At 41.1% G+C, this 19,511-nt stretch overlaps 2 pseudogenes; both read left to right on the top strand.

Annotated features, from left to right (window-relative positions):
* The first annotated feature begins 6,768 nt into the window (after positions 1–6,768).
* Positions 6,769–9,944, top strand: LOC100589445 (annotated as a pseudogene).
* LOC105740477 lies at positions 7,945–8,373 on the top strand (annotated as a pseudogene).
* Positions 9,945–19,511: the final 9,567 nt, after the last annotated feature.

Below are 19,511 nucleotides of genomic sequence, written 5' to 3'. Positions count from 1 at the left end.
GAAGCCTTTAAACCAAAAAGGCTAACACCCTTGTTTTCAGAGACAGCAAGAAGGAAGTGGCTGAGGACACTAAGCCCCATTCTGTCACTAGCCTTGTATGGAGACTTCAGAAGTAGAGCAGATGGTAGCCCTAGAAGGGACAGAAAGACAGGAGGGATCCTTGGGAGAAGAAATGGAGAAGAATGTGAATATGGGCACTATCTCCATGGACCTCACCAGATGGGAGGTTTGACCACACGGGACTAAGCAGCAGGAAGTCTAGGGGTTCTTTCCAGTGATGCAGGAAGTCAATTCCTCAGCTAACAAGCACAGGAGCAGAAGACATTCACCCTGAAATGGGTGAAGAGCTGTCATTTCAGTGCAACCAATAAGTGTGTTGTTACACGCATGATATGTCCACCAATGTGCCAAATACTGTCCTTGTGAATAAAATAAATCTAAGACTTGCTTTCTGCCCTCAATGATATTACAACCTTCTACTTGTGACAAGAGACAAGAGAACCCATACACAGAAGTTAAATGAGTAACTGCCCCTTAGCAGAAGAAGAAGACATGGCTTCTTCCGCTTGTCTTAAAGCACAGCATTCTCATCTATTCATACAGAATATTAGGAAGAAGACGGGGGTCTCCACAAATTTGCATTCAAATAAAATTCAAGTCCTCATCTTTGCTTACCTGGATGATGAAAATAGATTGCTAAAAGTGATTTCCCAAAGGAGGAAAAAATAATAGAAAATATTAGTGGGCATTACATGTAATAAGAGCCATTTTATGAAATTTTGCTTGTGTGTGCATAGATGTTAGGTAATAATGCAACATGTTTTGCTTACTATAGGTCTTCAATCAAAAAAAGATCAAACCAGGTAGTGAGAGTTAGTGATCTTTATAAAGTGAGAACTAGTGATCTCTATAAATGCTAAACTGATACTACATTTTTGCCAAAAGCCCTCAGGAGGCTTCCATGGCCCTCAGATCTTAAACTTAGTCCTCCCTGATTTGTCTTCCAGCCCGATCAGTCCTCCTGTCTTCCTGCTTCCTGCTCTGCCCCCTTCTCCTGCTTTCCTGCTACACCCCTCCAGGACTCAGCTCAGTGGTCACTTTTTCTGAGAAGTCTTGTTTTATAAGAAAACTGTTTTACCGTCAAGATATGTTTGGGAAATCTGAATAACACAGAGCAAAATAGGGCTCTGAATAGCAGAACTTTTTAGGGCCTTTAATTTGCAAGTGCATATGTAATTATTGGGGAGCTGAGAAATACAGTACCCAGCGTTTTCCAACGTCCTCACAGTCCTGTAATCCAGGACAGTATAAACATTCTTGCCCCAGCTTGTTCCACAGTACTCCTCTCCTGGGTACACTTCCGTATTTCTTGCTGAACTTAAAATGCCAATAGAAGCGATTTCTTCACCTCCATCAGAGTTACACTTCAGGAAAAGGAAGCAGGGGTTTTCATGTTGGTACATGACCAGGATTCTCCAGAACATCCTTTGGAAAACTTGGAGGTTACTCATTTCCCAAGTGCTTGTGATGGAATCTGTGTTGGCAGAGAGAAAGTAAGTGGTGATTTGAAGCAAGGAAGTATAACAAGAGCAAAGATGGAAGACGGGATGAAGCATGATTTGGGGAGATTGTGAGGTGCCAAGGTGGTGAGCTGGGAGCAGGGTTGAGAGCCAACTTGTCCTCTGCGTACAAAGGAATATGAAATATCTTGCCTAAGGGAAGATAGTCACTATTCTCTAAGAGCTCTGATGTTTCATGACCAACTCCTCCATGCCTGGGCCACTTCAACATGAGTGTTTCCTAAAGTGCCAGGGTCCTGGGAGAGGCTGGACTACTAAAGGGCCACATGGTCTGTAGAACTAGAAGAAACAGAGCTCCCTCTCAGATGTCTCTATCTCACTATCTAGAGTTGTCATCGAGCTCTATAGAAGCAAGTAATTACATGACATTATTGTCCCTATTTTAGAGATGAGGAAACAAAAACAAGTGGTAAGCACTGTTCTGGTTATCTTTTTTTTTGGAACTGGGTATCACTCTGTCACCCAGACTGGAGTGCGGTGGCACAATCACAGCTCACCAAAGCCTTGACTGCCTGAGCTTAAGCAATCCTCCTGCCTTATCCTCCTGAGGGACCACAGGCACACGCCACCATGCCAGGCTAATTTTTTTTTTTTTTTTGAGACAGAGTCTCACTCTGTTGCCCAGGCTGGAGTGCAGTGGCACGATCTCAGTTCACTGCAACCTCTGCTTCCCAGGTTCAAGCAATTTTCCTGCCTCAGCCTCCCAAGTAGCTGAGAATACAGGCACGTGCCACCACACCCAGCTAATTTTTGTATTTCTGGTAGAGACAGGGTTTCACCATTTTGGCCAGGCTGGTCTCAAACTCCTGGGCTCAAGCAGTCCTCCTGCCTCTGCCTCTCAAATTGTTGGGATACAGGTGTGAGCCACCACATCAGGCCACTGGTTTTCTTTTGATGTATAATAAGCCAACTCAAAACTGTATTTAAAACAATAATCATTTTACTTTATCTCAGGATTTTGTGGGTCAGGAAGATGGGTAGAGACAAACTGGGTGATTATTCTGCTCCAAGTAGTATTGATTGGGGTTATTTGCTGTTGTTCAGTTGCGGCCACATTGGTGTGCAGAGTCCAAGGTTGTTTCACTTATATGTCAAGCTGCCTTGATGGGAACAGCTATAACACTGGGCTCGTATAAAGCTGGGACCCTCTTTTTCTTCCTTTAGTCTCAGGGATCTCCATGTGGTTTCTGCAACACTGTAGTTAGAATTCAAAAATGGAAAAATTTGATTATTTCTGGTTGTTTGATGGGTAAATGGGAGTTCATTATACAATTCTTTTACATGGTAACATAAGGCTCTGAGATATAAGTAGAAGCTGCCACTGTCTTAAGGCCTGGGCCAGAAAATGGGACAGGGTCACTTTGGCCATGTTTTATTGGTCAATATAGTCAGAATGATCTCAAATTCAAGGGGAGGGAACATAGACCTCACCTCTTTATGAAAGAAATGTCAGAGAATTTCTGGCCATCTTTAATTCACCACAGAGATAAAGGTAGATTTAAACCAAAGGAGTCTGATTATAGAGACCATCCTCTTAATCACCACAATATCCTGCTTCAGAAACCAAAGACTGTTACCTATTGTTTGCTCAACACAGAGAGGACAGCCTGCATGCATTTAGGTTCAAATCAAGGGCCTTTCTCAGCTACATGGTAAATTATCTGGATAATTCCCACAATTGTGTATGGGTAGACACAGCCTGAGTTAGGATTTGCACTTGAGGAGCTAGCAGGCACCATCTACACCTTAAAAGTATCTCCAGTTGTTTTCAAAATTAGAATGAGCAAATGCAAATCTGTTCCTGCCTCATGACTCAAAGGGGTGCTATATAGTCCCCTCTAACGCAGGTCTCAGTACAAAAGGGCACAGCTGTGACCTCTCAGAGAGGCATGAGCTCTGGCTGGTAAATCTGTCCCAGATGACCTGCCCAAATATTGATTTGTTTTAGCATTCTTTGATATCGTCATGGTTATAGGTGAAAAGTTAACTTTCAACAGGAACTCACCCCTCACCCGCTCTCTGTAAGGTAAAACATCACTAACTGTGGTTCCTCATCTTCTTTTTAAAATTAAACATGGGTTCAAAAATAAACCAAGTTTAAAAATTCATGTTATGGCTTTAAAATGCAGAGAAATTTTAACACTGCATTTGTTTTTAATTTCTATAAATCTAACTTTATATAATTGCGTATTACTCTTTTCATCTGTACTTTTGCACAAGTGTTTCCCCATTTGTTTTTAAAAATTATTTTTCCAAATAATTTTTGCTTATAAAAATTTACAAACATATTGGGAAATGATAACAACACCAAGAAGGCAAGCACAATTTGGAAAGAAAATAACATCAAAAGCAACTGTCTTAAAATTTCATGTCGGTGAACTTTTGTGGGGGTCAATTTTAGCTTTTGTATATTTATTCTTTTAGCATATTTTTTGAGCACTGATGTATCAGGTACTGGAGACATGTTAAATGGATAGAGCTTATAAGAAAAGGAAGATAGATATTAATAATGCTAATAACAGAAAACAGAGCAATTGTATGAAGTTGGTTCTATTTTAATCTGAATTTTACTAATAAGGAAACTGCATCCCAGAGAGGTTAAGTAACTTTCCCAAGATCTCATCACTAGTAACAGGAGATAGGATTTGATCTCAAGCAATCTAGTTAAAAAAAAAAGTCTGTGCTCTTAACCTCTATGCATGTTGCCTTTCATTAATCAATCCATCTCAAAACCATATAATAACAAACTATGATTTGTTCCATGGACTAGAGAAAGCTATGAAAGCATATAGGGTAACAGGAGGATTCCAGTGAGGATAGCGAAGGCTCCCCTGTATAGGCTCCTTTGAAACTATTCATTGCCAAGAATAGAATTTTGATAATATTATATTATGTAGTAATATTTATTGTAGGCTTGTTACATGCTAGATATAACTTTAATGCTTTTCAGTATTAACTCACAATGTCCCTCTGAGGTGGGTAATAGTAACCCAGTAACCTCCCGCTTTGCTATATGGAAGGAAGTTGAGGCTCAGGGGGTAAGGAGTTTGCTCAAAACCACACAGCTAGAAAGCAAGTCAGTACTTGAACCCAAGCCCACACTCTTTAGACTGAGTGCGTGTCTTATGAAAGAAAAGAGCAATGCCAACCAGTTGGAAGGGTCATGTGGTCCCACTGCTCAAAGATGCTCTCACTGACTCTAACTATGGATTTCTAGTTGCCAAAGGACTGAGCAAAGAGAGCAAAAATTATGGATAAGACCAAATTCTAAGGCAGTAAAAACATTAAAACTAAGTTTTACAAGGAAGTAACTCGGTGTAGTAATTGGTATGATGTGTGCCTGTTCTAAGTGCACCTGAGCTACCCGGCCACTGACAGTGGTGGAGAGTCCAGAAGCAAGGTCGAATGATAAACTCCCTTGCTTAAAATTGAATAATCAGCTCCAATTCACAGAATGTCAAAGTTAGATAAATCTTTTCCCTTTTATAGGTTTTCAAGACTGAACTGCAATTGCAAAAATAATTCCTCCTTGCAATAACTACTGTGATTAAACCTAAAGGGTAGAGAAATGCATCCAGGTCTTTGGTGGTCTTCACAGTGTGAGGCACAATGTAGAGGCACAATTTATTTTTAAATTGACATTAGCTTTTCTGTGATTACCCATATGTATATCAAAGCTTCTAGCAAAGTTACAGACCAAGGCTTCTCAAATTTTAATGTGCATGTAAATCATCTACAATCTTGTTAAAATACAGATTCTGATTTAGAAAGTCTGAGACAGGGCCTTAGATCTTGAATTTCTAACAAGCTTCAGGTGATTCTGGCAGTCGGAGGGCCATACATTGAGGTTGGACACATTTATTACTCTGCTTACTTTGGGGCAAATGGATGCCCTTCCTTAGACTTCCCACTGGAGCAGCTCATTGTGGGGTGTTTCAAGCAGTTGCTACTTGCTCTAACCAACTTTTGTTCTTGGGACAAGTCACTTGCTAGCTTAGGGATTTCAGAAGGCTCTAGGGTTGGAAGAGACCCCACATCACTCTAGCTTGCTGTTTTCTGCAGGCTTTATGGTGGTGGTTCTCAAAGTATGAACCAGTTAAAAATTTGGGCTGCCTTTCTCTAGATGGGCCTGCTTCTCAACAGTCATCTTCCCCTCTTACTCATTCCCTACTGCATTCCACAACTGTTATTCCAACCCTTTTCCACATTCCTCAAACCCTCCCTCCTCCCTCGCCCCAATTCCTTTGACAGTTATAACCTCTCCTCCCACTTGCAGAAATGAAGGCCCAAGTTCCTTCATCCATCTTCCTTTCAGCCCTATAATATTTTTATATGAACACTTTCCTCTTTCATCAACATTTTATTCTTATCTTCATCCATTTTTATTATCTTTCCCCTGTCAGCAGATTAATTCCCTCACTGGTGCTTTTGTTTCCAGCTCTAAACCTTCCCTGAGACTGTACCACCAATTATCATTATTCTGTCTTAAAGATTTAGTATCCTTTCTTACCTATCTCTTCATTCTCTTCACACATTCTCAGTTCTCACTTTGCCTTTCCTAAATTTTTATTAAAGAAGTTAAAAAATACCTACTAGATATAGAGAATTGTATAATGAACTCCCATTTACCCGTCAAACAACCAGAAATAATCAAATTTTTCCATTTTTGAATTCTGTCTTGGAAACATCTTCCTTTGACCTTGCTCCTTTCTCCTCATGACCAAGCCTCTCTCTCCAGTTCCCAGCCCCCTCTGATTTGTTAACCTCTTGCCATCTGGTTCCTGTCCCGGTCTCACTATGGCAAGTTCATCAGTGCCATTACCCATTACCGAACCCCGTGGCCATGTCTCAGGCTTCCTTCTCCTTTGACCTCCTTGCAGCGTTCCACTATTTCTGAGGCTCTTCCCACTGAGCAGCTGGCTATCTGCGGAAGGACTTTGGAAGCCAGCACTCTGAAACTTGTTCCCTCTCCTCCTCCCTTCTTCTCGGGACTTTCAGGGCTGTATCTGTTTTTCAAACTTATCACCATGTCAGAACCTCTAATCTTACCTCTGGGCCAGAAATGGAGATGGGACACTCCTTAAAAACGGTGACAGTATCTTCTAGAAAGGTAAAGTCCTTAACTGTACCTAGCAGGGTGCCTCCACTTAATCAAGGCACCATAAAATATACGCTGATAATAGTGATAATGACGATAATCGCTGCCACCCACATACAACTATTAAACCAGACTATGGAAAATACAAGGCAGGGGAGCGAGCTGGAAGTCGCCCTGCCTGCCCACTTCCACACTGCACGGGCGGACCCTCAAGCACTGGAAGAGAAGTTCCGGGGCTGGGCTGGCCTGGCTGTAGGCGCGGGAATGGAGACGCCGACCCGGGACGGGTCCTCACTCTGGCCCCAGGCTGTCCTCTTCCTGGGATGCCGCAGGGCGGGGTCCTGACCCACATCCTCCTTCTCACTCGGGCAATCTCAGAGCCCGCGACTTCGAAAGTGAGGAGCTGCTGGCGCCGCCTGCTCCAGGCCATGATCTGGTGATTTTGAAGAGAGGCCCGAACTACCAACATGAAAACCCCTGCTTCCTTTTCCTGAAGTGTAACCCTGATGGAGGTGAAGAAATCGCTTCTATTGGCATTTTAAGTTCAGCAAGAAATACGGAAGTGTACCCAGGAGAGGAGTACTGTGGAACAAGCTGGGGCAAGAATGTTTATACTGTCCTGGATTACAGGACTGTGAGGACGTGGGAAATTGAAAATCCAAAGAAGCAAAAAAGTGTGTTTAAACCACTGACAATGCAGGGCAAAAAACAGTCATTCCCACAACGTGCACATACAGTAGAGATGGAAATATAGCAGCTGCCTGCCAGAATGGAAGCATGCAGATCTGGGACCGATATCTGACGGTTCATCCTAAGTTCAACTATAAACAGCCTCATTACTTGGGCACAAACAATTCTTGGCGTGACTTTTTGCTATGATGGTAATGTCCTTGCCTCTCGTGGAGGTGATGATTCATTAAAATTATGGGACATCCGACAATTTAATAAGCCACTTTTTTCAGCCTCGGGTCTTCCCACCGTGTTCCCAATGACTGACTGCTGTTTCAGTCCGGATGATAAGCTCATAGTCACTGTTCAAAGAGGTACATCTGTTCAAAGAGGATGTGGCAGCGGCAAACTTGTTTGCCTTGAGCGTAGGACTTTCCAAAGGATGTATGAAACAGACATCACAGACGCTGCCTGCGGCATCGAAGGCTGAACCAGATCATGTTTGGAACTGGAAATGATTGCCTAAAGTCTATTACAACCCCAACAAGAGTCAGAGGGGAGCAAAATTATATGTGGTTAAAACCAGGCAAAAAGGGAATAGGCGGAGCCATGGAACCGCTGCCAGGTCGCTGTGAGTCCACGCCGCCTGTCGCGCTGCCTGCCCAGCGTCCGCAGCTGCCATGGGAGTGCAGGTGGAAACCATCTCCCCAGGAGACGCGCACACCCTCCTGAAGCGCGGCCAGACCTGGGTGATGCACTACACCGGGATGCTTGAAGATGGAAAGAAATTTTGTTCCTCCCGGGACAGAAAAAGCCCTTTAAGCTTATGCTAGGCAAGCAGGAGGTGATCCCAGGCTGGGAAGAAGGGGTTGTCCACATGAGTGCGGGTCAGACAGCCAAACTGACTATATCTCCACTGGGCACCCAGGCATCATCCCGCCACACACCACTCTCGTCTTCGATGTGGAGCTTCTAAAACTGGAAAGACGGGAATGGCCTCCTCCTGTCATTCCAGTTTTAGAATGATCCAAGATCCAGATCCCTGTTCTTGGATCTGCCAAGGAGGGATCTGGTGCCTCCAGACGCGTGCACATGAATCCATATGGAGCTTTTCCTGATGTTCCACTCCACTCTGTATAGACATCTGCCCTGACTGAATGTGTTCTGTCACTCAGCTTTGCTTCCAACACCTCCATCTTCTCTTCCTCTTTCTCCGCGTATGTGTGTTTACCTAAACTGTATGCCATAAAACTCAAGTTATTCATTTTATTTTGTTTTCATTTTTGGGGTGAAGATTCAGTTTCAGTCTTTTGGATTTAGGTTTCCAATAAGTATATGGTCAAGTATTAACAGCACAAGTGATAGGTTAACTTTAGAATAGGAATTGGTGTGGGGCAGGGGTGGGGGTTGCAAGAATATTTTATTTTAATTTTTTTGGATGAAATTTTAATCTATTATATATTAAAAATTCTTGCTGCTGCGCTGCAAAGCCATAGCAGATTTGAGGCACTGTTGAGGGCTGAATTATTCTCCAAGTTGAGAGATGTCCTTAGGTTAAATTAAAAGCCCTACCTCAAACTGAGGTGAGGATGGGGAGAGCCTTTGCTTCCACTAGTCTCACCCCACCCTCCCCTTAAACCCTCTGCCTTTGAAAGCAGATCATGTTCACTGCCATGCTGAACACTACAGGTATCTGTTCCTGGGCCGGTGGGGACCTCTGAAGTCTTTGTGGCCTGGCTTATTTATTTATTTTTTTCCATCCTGTGGTTTTTTCTAGTGGACTTTCAGGAATTTTGTAATCTCATAACTTTCCAAGTTCCACCACTTCCTAAAATTTAAAAACTTTAACTGACAGTTTAAATTGAAGGTGCTGTTTGTAGACTTAACACCCAATGAAAGCCCAGGCATCATGACAAAGCCTTGAATGTTCTCTTAAGAAAATAATGCTGGTCATCACAGCTTCCGCATCTCCTGTTTTTTGATGCTTGGCTCCCTCTGCTGATCTGAGTTTCCTAGCTTTTCCTCCTTCAGGCCCTTCTCACCCCCTTTGCTGTCCCGTGTAGTGATTTGGTGAGTGAAATCATTGCTGCCTCACCCCCCCAGCACCATATATGAGTTTCAAGTTTTGTTATTGCAATAAAAGTGCTTTATGCTGGCTTTTCTAACAAACAAAGAACTAGTGGAAGGCAAAACAAGCTGAGACACTAACCCAGGACTACATCATCGCCCCTCATGTCTTGCTTATGTTCCCTGAGCCCCGCCAATGGAGTGCAAGGAAACAGTTCGAGAAGGACAGACTGGATCCCCTGAAGTCGCATAAACCTGAACTTCCTGTAGCAGACCCAGGATGTGGTGGCAGAGTTGGGACCCACAAGGGCACTCTTTCTTCCTATATTGTGAAGAACATTGCTTTGGACAAGAATGATGACAGTAATCCTTGGGAAGCCAGTTTGCATCATGACAAAGCAGCAGAGGAAAACCCATATTGGGCTTCTCCAACATGTTCCAAAACTCAGCCCAGAATCATGTTTGGCCAAGTTGAATCTGATCATGAGGAAGCAAAGAATGAGCCAGAATGGAAAAAATGTAAAATTTGAAGAATCTCATTTGAGAGCTGTTTGTATGAGTGGGAGAGAAATGTGACAGGTTTTGGATTTTCTTTTTAATGCTCATGAAATTAAAAATTCATTTTTATAAAAAAAGAAAAAATACAAGACAGGATTATTTATCTACTTCTTGAACCTTTAGTTTTGGTCCCTTTTGGATTAACCATCTGTCTAATTACCTAAGCTGCTGAGGCTAAAATGTACATGCTCTTGTGATTCTTATGTATTAATAATTTTGACTGCATTTTAAAATTCAACTTAACACTTAAAATATCATCACTTGTTGACAATTGAATTGAGAGCTACTGAAGTGCACAAATGCAACTGGCAAGGTGGGGTGAGTTGAGGGAGGAAGGGCTTGGAGAGAGGACTAAGAAGGAGAGAAGTGATTCTATTTGGTTCAAGTATAATATTTCTCTCCACCACCATCACAAAAACATAAACACCTGAAAAATACTGTCATACAGAACACTTTCTGACGGTCTGGACAATTATGTTTCAGACAGGGATGTGACACACAAGAAGCTTCAGCCATGTTCCTCTGCTACATGCACATGCTGGCTGGGAGGCCCCAAATTAGTACAATCTCATCCGCCACCATCCGTGTGGTCTCCCTCTGCGCAGACCCAAGACACCTCTAGTATTCATTCACTGTGAAGTCAATGGTACCTTCAAGTGCTGCCTGCCAGCCCCATGGTTTATTCACCATTCTCTGCAGGCAAAGAAGAGAAACAAAAAGATCTCCAAAGCTCCCTGGTTGAAGGGATTTGTTTTCTGCTTTGTTCTTGTGAAGATGCCCGGGCATCATCCCACATAAAGCTACCTTCTCAGAGTCTGTGATGTACGTGTGCCTTTGAGGCCAACTTGCCTTCAATCTTTTTGAGAAAACTTGTTTGGATATAATGGAAAGGGTCCCTGGGTATAAGTTCTGGCTCTACTGCTTAGTAACTGTGGCCCTTGAGAAGTTACTTAATCTCTCAGAGTGTCAGTCACTTCACCTATGAAGCAGAGTAATTGGTTATCCAGGGTTAGCCGATTATTAATCAGTTTATAGCATTGATTACATATACTACCATGCACAAAACTTTATTTATTTCATAAAATGAAGTCCAGGTATTTGGCATCATATACTAAACACTGACTTTGTTTTTTAACAGAAAATTTTATCAGACATTTTGAATAGTCCAGGCAAAACTATAGTGTGTTCAGCTGAGATCCTACATCACATCCTCACAACATCTCATGAGTGTGTATGCATATGACTACCTTTCAGTACTCACTGTGTGTTCATATCATGATCTTACTCAATCCTGCCAGTGAGGTGGGTAGGCCAGCCAGGTAGGGATTATTATAGCCGGTATTTTTTATGAATGAGGAAACTGAGGCCAGAGAGGTCTAGAGAGTAGCCAAAGTTCACACAACCAGCAAATGGCAGAGACAGAATTAGAGTAAACATCCTCTGACTTCTGGGCTAGGACTCTAGCTGCTGCCATGCAGGGAAAAACAGAATGTCCATACCAGAAAGCTTGGCAGCCACGTAACCCCAACTACCAGCTGTAACCATATATGGCCAAGTCTCCTGCTCACTCAGCTTCCTTCTTCACCACCCGCTCAGATAAAAGTAACCTGAAGAAATACATATAAGAGATTTAATTATTACATTATTATTAATAATAAATGGTCATTTTGTTGACAGAATATTGTCTAATATTAGGATTGGAGATTTTGCATTTTCTTCTGTGTTGGTTAGTGATTGTTGTGTAACAAACCAGCCCAAAGCTCAAGAGCTGAAAGCAACATTGGCAAGGCCAGAAATGACCTTGCGGTCTCAGGCACACAGCTGTCCAAAAGCTGAGGCCCAAGCAGAAAAGCAGATTGTGGCCAACTGCTGCTAGAATGGAACTTCCTTTCTGCCTGTGGCTCACACATTCTCTCTTTGATTCCCCAGCTCATTCATAAGAATTTCTTCACTTTGAGCTGCCAAATGGCCACAGAGAACTATTTTTAAATGTGAAGAATACTCTGAGAAAAATCATGTTTTTACTTTTTACTGTTTCTTTACTATGAAGCTGGTTATCATGCCTCTTAAAATTTCTCCTGTTTTCTAAAACTGTTGTCCATTTGCAATTACACCATTAAATGAAAACTCTTTCTCCTTACATTTCTATATAGGAGCAAATGTGACATTGTGGTGCATCAAGTTAAAACACTTTTTCTTTCTTTATTTCTTCCAGTAAGGAAAAGCAGATGAAATGATATGTCTGGGGATTTGCGACACTAGTGTGGGTGGGTGTGGAGACACAGCAACAATTGGCCAAGGAAGCTGGTGATGGCTACGGTGAAGGAGATAGATGGATTCATAACACAGCTAAGACTATTTTACTCCCTAGAATCAGAGACTGACAAGAGCTAGAAAGTTATCTAGCCCAAACTAGTTATATTGTAGATAAGATAGTGGGGGCCTGGTGAGATAGTGCCCAAGGCTACGCAAATGTGGGTCTTGAACTCCAGCCCTTCCCACATCCACGCCAGTGTTGCACAGGGTCACTTTATACTGTATTCCTTAATCTTTCCTGACTCATATGTCATAATTTTACTGTCATCAAAAGTTTGAAAACTGTTTTTAAGCAACTATGTTGACTTGGATCTCAATAAGAATGCATAGAGAAGAATATTTCATTTATTTAGGTCATAATATAGTTTTGTAAGCAAAAAGTACAAAATGCACAACAGATATGTGCTTTATATATAATGTAAACATTCAGTATATATATTTAAAATGTAATTACTTGGAACTTCCTCAAATTAATTCTCCCTTTGTACACACACACACACACACACACACATACACACACTATTCAGGTTCTTGATTCTAAACTCGAACAGCATATATTTTTCTTTTTTCTGGCACTTATTACCTCTTACTTTGTATTTAATTTACTTGTATGTCTGATATTGTATCAATATCAGACATATTGATATGATATGTCAATTTTTGTACTTTTAGTAGAAATGGGGTTTACCCATGTTGGCCAGGCTGGTCTCAAACTCCTGACCTCAGGTAATCCACCCGCCTCGGCCTCCCAAATTGCTGGGATTACAGGCGTGAGCCACCGCACCCAGCCTGGACCCACACTCTTTTAAAAAATTGTAGCAAAATATCTATTACATAAAATTTACCATTATAATCATTTTAAAGTATACAATTCAGTGGCATTAAGTGGCTTCCTTGTGCAACTATCATCAGTACTCATCTCTAAAACTTTTTCATCTTTCCAAGCTGAAATTCTATACCCGTTAAACACCAGCTCCCCATTCTAGCCTCCTCCCAGTCCCTAGTAACCACTATTTTACTTTCTCTGTCTGTGAATTTGACTATTCTAGGTACCTCATGTAAATAGAAGCATACAATATTTGTCCTTTGCAACGGATTTATTTCACTTATCATGTTTCAAGGTTTATCCATGTTATAGCATGTGTCAGAATTTTATTCCTTTTAAAAAGACTCCTGCTATTTTTTCAGCAGCTAAAACAACTAAGCTTGCAAAAATGATTAGTTAAAGTTGAATTGCTCTCCTCAGGTGATTTGGCAAATGGGCAGTCCAGGGTATTGGGTCCACAGTCTGTCACTGTGCTCACCCTGGCAGGGATGGGCAGTACCCTGATGCTACTCAACTCTCACCGAGCTGTCGTGTCTAGTCAGGTTTCCTCAGTGATATGGTTTGGCTTTGTGTCTCCATCCAAATCTCATCTCGAATTGTAATCCCCACGTGTAGAGGAAGGGAAGTGATTGGATCGTGGGGGCAATTTCCCCCGTGTTATTTTCGTGACAGTAAGTAAGTTCTCACAAGATCTCACAGTTTTATAAGGGGATCTTTCCCCTTCATTTTCTCTTCTCTCTTTCCTGCTGCCTTGTGAAGAAGGTACTTGCTTCTCCTTTGCCTTCTGCCAAGATTGTAAGTTTTCTGAGGCTTCCCCAGTCATGTGGACCTGTGAGTCAATTAAACTTCTTTCCTTTATAAATTACCCAGCCTCAGGTATGTCTTTATAGCAGTGTGAAAATGGACTAATACACCTGCCATGGCTCCCCTAGCCTCCAGAGTAGTAATGCCCTTTCCTTTGTTAATCTCAATTACCAACACCCCCCTTCCTTTGTTAATTTACATTACCAATCCTACCACAATCCCACCTGTGCACACACCAGGCTGTCCATCCTGAAGTATTCAACTTGGTCCTGCTACTGTGTTCTTCTTTGATCTCTAACCTGTTATTGATAAATAAACTTCTTGGTCTCTTCTGCTCTTGATATTCAATGCCAAGTTTAAGTCTACTTTTGATGGTGAGTTTAAAAACTTCATTCAGAATATCATTTACTCTGTCAGGGTAAATTTAGATCCTTTCTTCTTTCTGACAAATGAAAGAACTAGAAAGTAATAAAGAATAATGTTGACAGTAATAAGGGTAGAAATGGGGAGTCAGCAAAGAAAGACTTACGTTTAATATATATTCCAAATATCATCCTTTCACGGTCATGTCTTTTTTCTTTTCTTTCTTTCTTTCTTTCTTTTTTTTTTTTTTGAGACAAAGTCTCCCTCTGTAACCCAGGCTGGAGTGCAGTGGCATGATCTTGGCTCAGTGCAGCCTCCACCTCCCAGGTTCAAGCAATTCTCCTGTCTCAGCCTCCTGAGTACGTGGAATTACAGGTGCACACCACCACACCTGGCTAACTTTTGTATTTTTGGTAGAGATCAGGTTTCTCCATGTTGGCCAGGCTGGTCTTGAACTCCTGGGCTCAAGCCATCCACCCACTTCCGCCTCCCAAAGTGCTGGGATTACAAGAGTGAGCCACTGTCCCTGTCCCTTTCACAGTCATTTCTGACAGCTAAGCTTTTGAGAAGGGAGAAGAGAGGTCATTCTTCTTGGCAAGTATTGGAATTCAGTTATTCTGTCTAATAATTAAAGTCTGAATCTGGTTTAAAATCCAGTTATGAGAATCTTGGTGCATAATGAAGACACATGCCCAACATAGGTCATCTCTGCTTGGTGATGACCAAGCCAGTAATAAGAGGCAAGGCTAAGATTTCTCTCCCCAAATAATTTGTTGTATTTTATATCATTCAACATAATTTGCCATCATTTAGCCAAGAAAGATTTTTAAGTGATTATTACAAAACACCCACAATGATTTTAAAAAACAGCAGCAGCATCAAAATTAATTCAATGAAGTATCCACAAATATTTTGTATTGTGAAAAGTAATGTCCTAGTGCCCAGTAAGTTTTTTCAAATGCAGATTGAGATCCAGTAGGGAGTCATGAGCTCAACTTAGAAAGTCAGTATTTAATTTTAAAAATGAAATAAAAATAGAATGAAATAGAAAATACTGGAGTACATCACAATTAGTAAGAATAAATATTGTTTTGTTAAATTTTTAATCTGGTAAGGTATGGGTATGTGTGTGTGTGTGTGTGTGTGTATTATATTTTGTGGTATAGTTTATACTGAGTATAATGTGCTTCTTACTGAGGGTTCCAGCAGAGGAGAGTAGTTTGAGAAATTTTCCTTGTTAACTGAATGAATAGATTGCAAAGCAGGCCAGCTTACTGCCCTCTACAAGTAAAATGTTGCTGGATATCTACTCAAAATGCATTTGATTATAGAGTGGGCAATAATAAATATGTAGCAAGAATATCTTACATTTTCAGATACTCATTGTTTTTCTTCATTCAAACATGAATTTTTTTCTTCTCTAGAAAAGGATTTAAAAAAGCTTATAAACACTTCAATATAATATAATAGAACATACATGCTGTAAATAATGAATCGTAAAAATAATCCAAAAGGAAAAATAGGTTGAGAAGGTGGTATGGAACTAGGACTGAAGGTAGCAGTATTCAGTAAACTCACGCATCCTGGAAAGTGGTAAAACAATGAAAAAGGATAAGAGTACCCCCTGACATTTAGGACTGATTTGACATTCACACCTAGACCTCAATGCTATTACAAGTTGGTCTGACACACACAGCCAGGCCATGTTATTTTCCTCTTGAACATAAACAATCTCACAGAATATATATATCTAACAAGGTCACTCTTAGGCCATGATACCCTTTTCTGAGATACTCCATGACATTTTCATGGAGTTTTCAAGGTGTTTTCCCTTACTGCAGTTTGTGAAAAACCCAACTTGTTCAACTACAGGTGTCTCTGGCAGTCTTTGTCTGAGAGTGTAGATAACAGCAAAGCTGATTGTCGGCACCATGTCTTGCATGGGACAACAAAAAATCTCATTAGAAGTGCCTTTCCATCCTTTAGAGAGCATATAGGCCTGTTCATGTGCGGGGTATGTGTAGGAGGACAGCAGTCGTAAAGAGCTAGCTTCATGGAGATTTATCACCTCAATATCTTTTGGACTAAAAATTATCAGTTGCTGAAACTTAAAGAGTACCCAGAGTATTTTTAGGTGTGGTAATGTTTTTAGTTGTGTTTTTAAAAAGTACTTATCTTTTAAAGGTAGATGCCAGAATACTGTGATATCTAGCTAAGACTTGCTTCAAAATCATTTAGGGCAGCAGGGAAGTGGATTAGGGTGTGGAAGAAATAAGACTGGTCATGAGCTAATAATAATTGAAACTGGGTGATGGTCCTATTAAAGTTTATCACCATATTTTCTTTAACTTTAAAAATTTCCATAGTAAAAGGTAAAAATAAAAATATTTCTGGAGTCCAATTGCTCATTTGTGTTTCCAGTTTGGGGAACACCAAAGCTAAATGAAGCTAAATGAGGCTATGTCTGAATATGCTGAGAATCAGGGTGTTGGAATTTAGTAGCAGATTCCAGAGTTATGTGTGGGTGTGGAGGTGAGGCAGGACAGGCTTTGGAAAGATGTTATTCAAGGGGAGCAGAGAGTTCAGGCAGATTTCAAGCCAAATGTACACTCCAACTGCAACATCCATCTGAAGGGTTTGGGCAATCAGGTATGAGGCAACAAGGAAGGAATTTGAGATGCAGGAACAGAGCAAGGAGGTCTGAAATGGTGAGTGGAGATTGAAACCTAGATATACTCCTTCAGCAGAGCCTGGCATGCCTGAGATCATGTCTGCTGCTGTGGAGGGAATTCTTAAAGAGAACTACTTAGTTGGTATTGCTTGAGTCACAGAATTGAATAATTTTGCTTTTTAAAAATTGGATATCATGATTTTTCTAAGGTTTGCCACTTAAAAATTAAACACCATTCTTGTGAAAATAAATTCCTAAAATTGCTTTCCATTTTAATGGGGCTGACTTTTTTATTTCAGCATTAAATATTTCTGGAGAGAAGGAACAATTCATTCATTCAAAGAATATTATTGAGCATCTAGTATATGCAAGCCTCAGACCTATGTGATGGAGATAAGTAATATCTGACTATATAGAGCTTAGGCTCTGGTGAGGAAGATAGAAAGTAATCCAACAATCATACAAATATTAAATTACAAACTAAGGTAAGTGCACTGAAGAAGTACAAGGAGCTATTAAAGCATGTACATTATTCTATTTAGAAGAATTACCTGAATAACTCATTGGAATCTATAATTACTGGAAACATAGAAGGAAATAGGGCAGTATCAGGAGATGGGAGCAAGAGCAGGCATTTGGTTTGAATGATCAGAATTCTTGGTTTTTACTCTAGAGACAGAGCTATGAGTTACACAGTGACATGCTCACATGGAGGATAAAATTTGTTGGTTAAAAAAAAAGCCCAAGGTGACAAAATTATGAGGAAAACATGATCTGATACAAAAATTTGCCCTTTTTTGGGAATAATTTTAACCGGTAGGAACTCAGAAGCCTGAGGCATGTGGTAGATGGTGTCTATCTTGCACTTGGTTGAAGAATTACCAAGTAAAAAATAACACAAGTAAACATCTTGTGTTTCTGTGCACATGAAACTCATATATCTTATCCATCAGTGGTAGCTTGTCTCCAAAGACATTCACCATTAATCCCTTCCCTTTGTGCACACTCATGCCATTCCCCTATGGAGAGGTGGAAACTACCCCTCCTCCTTCTTGAATCTTGGCTGGTCTGTACTTGCCTTTTGCTATCAGAATATGGCATAAGAGACCTGGCCCATTTCCGAGCTAAGGTTCTAAGATTACTGGTAGTTTCTGCTTCCTGTTTCTTCCTTTTCTTAGAGCATTAACTCACCATACAATACATCTAGACTACTATTCTGGAGAAAGACACCATGTGGAGGAGCATGGAGGCAATAAAATAGATGGTGAAGAAGCTGTCTTGGAAGCCCAGCCCAGACAAGCCTCCAGATGACTCAACTGCTGACTGCCATTGCATGAGAACAAACCAGCCAGGTTTAGTAAATCTGCAGAACCATGAGAGTCAACAATACGTTGTTGTTTTAAGACCCTACTGATATGGTTTGGATCTGTGTCCTCATCCAAATCTCACGTTCAGTTGTAACCCCCAGTGTTGGAGGTAAGGCCTGGTAGGAGGTGATTGGATCATGGGGGCGGTTTCTCATGAATAGTTTAAAGCACCACGACCTCAGTGCTGTTGTCATGATAGCGAGTGAGTGAATTATTGTGAAATCTGATTGTTTAAAAGTGTGTAGCACCTCTTCCCCCACTCTTGGTCCTGGCTAATAACCAATTGAAACTCTTTTCTTTATAAATGACCCAGTCTCAGGTATTTCTTTGTAGCGATGTGAGAACAGACTAATACAGAAAATTGGTACCAAGTAGTGGGGCATTGCTATAGAGATATCTGAAAATGTAGAAGCAGCTTTGAAATTGGTTAATGGGCAGAGGTTGGAACAGTTTGGAGGGCTCAGAAGAAGACAGGAAGATGAGAGAAAGTCTGGAACTTCCTAGAAACTTGTTGAATGGTTGTGACCGAAATGCTGAGAGTGATATGGACAGTAAGTCCATGCTGAGGAGGTGTCAGATGGAGATGAGGAACTTATTGGGAACTGGAGCAAAGGTCACTTTTGTTATGCATTAGCAAAACACTTGGAGGCATTGTGCCCCCTGCCCTAGTGATTTGTGGAACTTTGAACTTGAGAATGATAATTTAGGATATCTGGCAGAATAAATTTCTGAGTGGCAAAGTGTTCAAGATGTGACCTGTCTGCTTCTAACACCCAATGTTCATATGCACAAGCAAAGAAATGATGTAAAACTGGAACTTACATTTAAAGGGGAAGCAGAGCTAAAAGTTTGAAAAATTTGCAGCCCAGCCTTGTGTTAGAAAAGAAAAGCCCATTTTTCAAAGGAGAAACTCAAGTGGGCTGCAGAAATTCACATAAGTAAAAAGGAAATAAGTGCTAATATCCAAGACAATGGGAAAGGCCTCAATGGCATTTCAGAAACCTTTCCAGCAGTACCGCCCATCACAGGCCCAAAGGACTAGGAGAGAAGAATGGTTTCATGGGCCACACCCAGGGTCTCACTGCACTGTGCAGTGTCAGGATCCTGGATACTCCAGCTCCATTCATGGCTCAAAGGGGCCCAGGTAGAGCTTGGGTCACTGATTCAGAGGGTACCATCCATAAGCATTGGC

This window comes from Nomascus leucogenys, chromosome 11 (assembly GCF_006542625.1).
Source record: "Nomascus leucogenys isolate Asia chromosome 11, Asia_NLE_v1, whole genome shotgun sequence".
In the NCBI taxonomy this organism is placed as follows: domain Eukaryota; kingdom Metazoa; phylum Chordata; class Mammalia; order Primates; family Hylobatidae; genus Nomascus; species Nomascus leucogenys.
The sequence above is the reverse complement of the archived record's forward strand: the minus strand, read 5'-3'. Positions and strand labels throughout refer to the sequence as shown.